This window comes from Bombina bombina, chromosome 12, assembly GCF_027579735.1.
Source record: "Bombina bombina isolate aBomBom1 chromosome 12, aBomBom1.pri, whole genome shotgun sequence".
Classification (NCBI taxonomy): domain Eukaryota; kingdom Metazoa; phylum Chordata; class Amphibia; order Anura; family Bombinatoridae; genus Bombina; species Bombina bombina.
In genome coordinates this window covers 3,545,926-3,553,425 of record NC_069510.1, presented here as the reverse complement: position 1 = coordinate 3,553,425, position 7,500 = coordinate 3,545,926, and the positions used below count along the sequence as shown (strand labels likewise).

Here is a 7,500-nt window from a genome sequence, read left to right as displayed (position 1 = left end):
GGGGGTGAATAGTTATGCACATTGACTTTTTCTGCTATTTTGTCCTATTTGTTGTTTGCTTCACAATGAAAAAAAAACATCTTCAAAAGTCGTGGGCATGTTATGTAAATTAAATTATGCAAATCCTCAAACAATCCATGTTAATTCCAGGTTGTGAGGCAACAAAACATGAAAAATGCCAAGGGGGTGAATACGTTTGCAAGGCATTGTGTGTGTGTGTATATATATATATATATAGATAGAGATGATAGAGATAGAGATGATAGAGATGATAGAGATGATAGAGATAGAGATGATAGAGATACATATATATATTTTTTATATTGATTAGTAGTACTGTCTCTAGGATTGATAGAGGAATAACTAATGGGAGAGGAGGCGATGAAAATAAATGCCTTTTAAATAAGGAAGCAAGATGAAATTACACCTTAAAAACTGTTTCCCCACATGGTCTGAATGAAAGGATAGAATATGCATCTTTCCTGGGCTAAGATATCCATGCATATATACTCTAAGTTTCGTAATGACTTTTTCCTGCTTATCTTAGTGATCACACAAAGAAAAATTCCCTTGTTTCAATATATCATAGTCAGTTTACAATGAAGGTCAAAAATGTGGTATCTTATTTATATTTCTACAGAACAATGCCTTTTTTAAACGCCATCCTATCTACTAGTATTTACTGTAAGCACAGGGTTCCTTTCTGAATCATAGACTCTTTATCCCCCTTTGTATATAGTTTCTAGTTATGATTGTATAACAGTACACACAGGCTTCAGTGAATGATATAGGTTTTATAAAAAAATGTATCGCCTTGTTATACATTCGGCTAGATTTGGAGTTTTGTCGGTAACGACCCGAAAAACTAACGCCGGCTTTTTTCTGGCCGCACCATAAAAATAACTCTGGTATTGAGAGACCACATAAAGGCTGCGTTAGGCTCCAAAAAAGGAGCGTAGAGCATTTTTAACGCAGCTTCAACTCTCGATACCAGAGTTGCTTACGGACACGGCCAGCCTCAAAAACGTGCTCGTGCACGATTCCCCCATAGGAAACAATGGGGCTGCTTGAGCTGAAAAAAAACCAAACACCTGCAAAAAAGCCGCGTTCAGCTCCTAACGCAGCCCCATTGTTTGCTATGCGGTAACCCTTCCTACGTCTGCACTTAACACTCTAACATGTACCCCGAGTATAAACACCCCTAACCTTACACTTAACCCCTAATCTGCCGCCCCCGCTATCGCTGCCGCCCCCGCTATCGCTGACCCCTGCATATTATTAACCCCTAATCTGCCGCTCCGTAAACCGCCGCTACTTACATTATCCTTATGTACCCCTAATCTGCTGCCCTAACATCGCCGACCCCTATATTATATTTATTAACCCCTAATCTGCCCCCCAAAACGTCGCCTCCACCTGCCTACACTTATTAACCCCTAATCCGCCTCACTAACCCTATAATAAATAGTATTAACCCCTAATCTGCCCTCCCTAACATCGCCGACACCTAACTTCAAACATTAACCCCTAATCTGCCGACTGGAGCTCACCGCTATTCTAATAAATGTATTAACCCCTAAAGCTAAGTCTAACCCTAACACTAACACCCCCCTAAGTTAAATATAATTTAAATCTAACAAAATTAATTAACTCTTATTAAATAAATTATTCCTATTTAAAGCTAAATACTTACCTGTAAAATAAATCCTAATATAGCTACAATATAAATTATAATTATATTATAGCTATTTTAGGATTTATATTTATTTTACAGGTAACTTTGTATTTATTTTAACCAGGTACAATAGCTATTAAATAGTTAAGAACTATTTAATAGCTAAAATAGTTAAAATAATTACAAATTTACCTGTAAAAGAAATCCTAACCTAAGTTACAATTAAACCTAACACTAGGCTATCAATAAATTAATTAAATACAATTGCTACAAAGAAATACAATTAAATAAACTAGCTAAAGTACAAAAAATAAAAAAGAACTAAGTTACAAAAAATAAAAAAATATTTACAAACATAAGAAAAATATTACAACAATTTTAAACTAATTACACCTACTCTAAGCCCCCTAATAAAATAACAAAGCCCCCCAAAATAAAAAAATGCCCTACCCTATTCTAAATTACTAAAGTTCAAAGCTCTTTTACCTTACCAGCCCTGAACAGGGCCCTTTGCGGGGCATGCCCCAAGAAATACAGCTCTTTTGCCTTTTAAAAAAAAACCATACAATACCCAAGCCCCCAAACATTACAACCCACCACCCACATACCCCTAATCTAACCCAAACCCCCCTTAAATAAACCTAACACTAAGCCCCTGAAGATCATCCTACCTTGTCTTCACCTCACCGGGTATCACACCGATCCGTCCAGAAGAGCTCCTCCGATGTCCTGATCCAAGCCCAAGCGGGGGGCTGAAGAGGTCCATGATCCGGCTGAAGTCTTCATCCAAGCGGGGCAGAAGAGGTCTTCCATCCGATTGAAGTCTTCATCCAAGCGTCATCCATCCGGAGCGAAGCGGCAGCATCCTGAAGACCTCCACCGCGGAACATCCATCCTGGCCGACGACTGAACGACGAATGACGGTTCCTTTAAATGACGTCATCCAAGATGGCGTCCCTCGGATTCCGATTGGCTGATAGGATTCTATCAGCCAATCGGAATTAAGGTAGGAATATTCTGATTGGCTGATGGAATCAGCCAATCAGAATCAAGTTCAATCCGATTGGCTGATCCAATCAGCCAATCAGATTGAGCTTGCATTCTATTGGCTGTTCCGATCAGCCAATCTTGGATGACGTCATTTAAAGGAACCGTCATTCGTCGTTCAGTCGTCGGCCAGGATGGATGTTCCGCGGTGGAGGTCTTCAGGATGCTGCCGCTTCGCTACGGATGGATGACGCTTGGATGAAGACTTCAATCGGATGGAAGACCTCTTCTGCCCCGCTTGGATGAAGACTTCAGCCGGATCATGGACCTCTTCACCCCCCCGCTTGGGCTTGGATCAGGACATCGGAGGAGCTCTTCTGGACGGATCGGTGTGATACCCGGTGAGGTGAAGACAAGGTAGGATGATCTTCAGGGGCTTAGTGTTAGGTTTATTTAAGGGGGGTTTGGGTTAGATTAGGGGTATGTGGGTGGTGGGTTGTAATGTTGGGGGGCTTGGGTATTGTATGTTTTTTTTTTAAAAGGCAAAAGAGCTGTATTTCTTGGGGCATGCCCCGCAAAGGGCCCTGTTCAGGGCTGGTAAGGTAAAAGAGCTTTGAACTTTAGTAATTTAGAATAGGGTAGGGCATTTTTTTATTTTGGGGGGCTTTGTTATTTTATTAGGGGGCTTAGAGTAGGTGTAATTAGTTTAAAATTGTTGTAATATTTTTCTTATGTTTGTAAATATTTTTTTATTTTTTGTAACTTAGTTCTTTTTTATTTTTTGTACTTTAGCTAGTTTATTTAATTGTATTTCTTTGTAGCAATTGTATTTAATTAATTTATTGATAGTGTAGTGTTAGGTTAATTGTAGGTAGTTTAATTAATTTATTGATAGTGTAGTGTTAGGTTTAATTGTAACTTAGGTTAGGATTTATTTTACAGGTAAATTTGTAATTATTTTAACTATTTTAGCTATTAAATAGTTCTTAACTATTTAATAGCTATTGTACCTGATTAAAATAAATACAAAGTTACCTGTAAAATAAATATAAATCCTAAAATAGCTATAATATAATTATAATTTATATTGTAGCTATATTAGGATTTATTTTACAGGTAAGTATTTAGCTTTAAATAGGAATAATTTATTTAATAAGAGTTAATTTTGTTAGATTTAAATTATATTTAACTTAGGGGGGTGTTAGTGTTAGGGTTAGACTTAGCTTTAGGGGTTAATACATTTATTAGAATAGCGGTGAGCTCCAGTCGGCAGATTAGGGGTTAATGTTTGAAGTTAGGTGTCGGCGATGTTAGGGAGGGCAGATTAGGGGTTAATACTATTTATTATAGGGTTAGTGAGGCGGATTAGGGGTTAATAACTTTATTATAGTAGCGCTCAGGTCCGGTCGGCAGATTAGGGGTTAATAAGTGTAGGTAGGTGGAGGCGACGTTGTGGGGGGCAGGTTAGGGGTTAATAAATATAATACAGGGGTCGGCGGTGTTAGGGGCAGCAGATTAGGGGTACATAAGGATAACGTAGGTGGCGGTCGGCAGATTAGGGGTTAAAAAAAAAAATTATTTGAGTGTCGGTGATGTGGGGGGACCTCGGTTTAGGGGTACATAGGTAGTTTATGGGTGTTAGTGTACTTTAGAGTACAGTAGTTAAGAGCTTTATAAACCGGCGTTAGCCCAGAAAGCTCTTAACTACTGACTTTTTTCCTGCGGCTGGAGTTTTGTCGTTAGATGTCTAACGCTCACTTCAGAAACGACTCGAAATACCGGAGTTAGAAAGATCCCATTGAAAAGATAGGATACGCAATTGACGTAAGGGGATCTGCGGTATGGAAAAGTTGCGGATGAAAAGTGAGCGTTAGACCCTATTTTGAGTGACTCCAAATACCGGCGGTAGCCTAAAACCAGCGTTAGGAGCCTCTAACGCTGGTTTTCACGGCTAACGCCAAACTCCAAATCTAGGTCATTGTATCTAAATATTGGTGGTAACAGGAGGTTTGGCCTTGATAGCCAATGAAATAGATTGGCAATTAAACTATATCACACCCACAAGAGCTAAAACCAATAAAAGGCTGGAGATACAGGTAATTGACAGTCCTGACGAGGCCCCTACTTTCGCTCAGCATTGTGGGGCAAAACGCGCATGACTGACACCTTTCTAAAGCAGCAAAGCGGAGTTGGAAGTCCGGAGTACAGAGGCGAATATACTCGACTTATCTTTGTCGGCCTCCCTACGAGCAAGGAGACGTGATCTATGTGAAAAAGAAATAAAGAGTATTGGATGTCGGAGGGTGTTATCCCGGTCCAACTGTTTGCCTGGAAAAGTGAAACCTGGACTTTATAACATTAACCGCGGACAACTGTAAGCTGTATAAGGCATTTGTGTTGCAACTACTGAACCTGTCCAATGGGCTGCCACTGCTATTTCTTACTATATAGTGGTTATTATGCTGGTTTTTAGAGGACGTTCTTACCTCGGTCTACTGGCTATTCACACCTGATGAACACACCTGTTGAAAGATTGATCAAGCTCACTGCCTTTGCTGTTTTCAAGCTTGCAAACACTGGAGGACGTTTTTCACCTCATGTTCTAGTAGTTTGATCATATCAGGATGATGAGCTTCTAATGGCTACTATCGCCAAACTACCTTTCATGGAGGATTGTTGCACCTATGAAGTTCAGGTCGAATACACAATATAACATGTCAATTGAGTTTTGAAACCGCCTGTCTTTAAACACATCACACATATTACCACCTTGTTGAGAGACTACTCTTATCTGGGAATTCCCTTACTGTCCTTTCTACTTTTGCACTGTCTAGTCTGTTACTAGCAAATGTCTATATTTACGCAAGTATAAACATCTAGTATTGGTAAGTAATCTCCCACTGCAGTAATTAATATTATCATTACTCTTCTTGACATATTTTAGATGCCTATAGTCCATAATGCCTTATATTTGTAATGAACTTATTTGCATTTGCTTGAGCCCGTGTGTACTGATAAAATATCTACATCTTAGATTTGCAGGGAATTTCTTTAAAAGAGTGCTGCAATCCCCCACATTTCACAGTATCTCATATATGTCCTATTCTCTGTCTAAATTAATCATCATTTAGGGGGTCTGCACCTGGGTCTAATACGGTATAATGCCGTTTAGACTTATAGGCCTCTATTTATCAAGCTGTCAATCGCAAAAACGCTGGAAATCCGCAGCGTATTTGTGGCGAGCCTGATTCGCCGTAGTTAACAAGCCCTTCAGACAGGCAAAAGTAGAATATAGTGCCGTAACATACGATCCGGCTGACTCAGATCGATGGTTACGTCACTCCAGATATATATACACGTCACACACAGTATATATATATATATCACACACCCACAGTATATATATATATATCACACACACACAGTATATATATATATCACACACACACACACTGTATATATATCACACACACAGTATATATATATCACACACACAGTATATATAACACACACACAGTATATATATCACACACACACAGTATATATATCACACACACACAGTATACATATGTATCACACACACAGTATATATATGTATCACACACACAGTATATATATGTATCACACACACAGTATATATATCACACACACAGTATATATATCACACACACACAGTATATATATCACACACACACAGTATATATATCACACACACACAGTATATATATCACACACACACACAGTATATATATATCACACACACAGTATATATATATATCACACACACAGTATATATATCACACACACACACAGTATATATATCACACACACACACAGTATATATATCATACACACACACAGTATATATATGTATCACACACACAGTATATATATATATATACTATATATATATATATATATATATATATATATATATATCACACACACACAGTATATATATATCACACACACACAGTATATGTATCACACACACAGTATATATATATATCACACACACACACAGTATATATATCACACACACACACACACACACAGTATATATATATATCACACACACAGTATATATATCACACACAGTATATATATATATCACACACACACAGTATATATATATATATATATATATATATATATATATATATATATATATATATATATATATATATATATATATATATATATATATCACACACACACAGTATATATCACACACACACAGTATATATATATATATATATATATATATATCACACACACACACAGTATATATATATATATATATATATATATATCACACACACACACACACAGTATATATATATATATATATATATATATCACACACACAGTATATATATATATATCACACACACACAGTATATATATCACACACACAGTATATATATCACACCACACACACAGTATATATATCACACACACACAGTATATGTATCACACACACACACAGTATATATATGTATCACACACACACACAGTATATATATGTATCACACACACAGTATATATATATATATATATATATATATATATATATATATATCACACACACAGTATATATATCACACACACACACAGTATATATATCACACACACACACAGTATATATATCACACACACACAGTATATATATCACACACACACAGTATATATATCACACACACACACAGTATATATATATATCACACACACAGTATATATATATATCACACACACACACAGTATATATATCACACACACACACAGTATATATATCACACACACACACAGTATATATATCACACACACACACAGTATAT

The 7,500-nt window shown here is 36.9% G+C and overlaps 1 protein-coding gene across 4 annotated transcripts in view; it reads right to left on the bottom strand.

Annotated features, from left to right (window-relative positions):
- The window catches only part of MED22 (mediator complex subunit 22), a 156,960-nt gene extending 151,620 nt beyond the window's left edge, over window positions 1-5,340 (bottom strand). For 3 of the 4 annotated variants that reach the window (XM_053695761.1, XM_053695758.1, XM_053695760.1), the window contains exon 1: window positions 5,149-5,340. The gene's annotated coding sequence lies outside the window, so the exon portion shown is untranslated. The remainder of the gene's footprint in view (window positions 1-5,148) is intronic. The other variant, XM_053695759.1, reaches the window with a different exon arrangement.
- Between the last annotated feature and the right edge of the window lie 2,160 nt (window positions 5,341-7,500).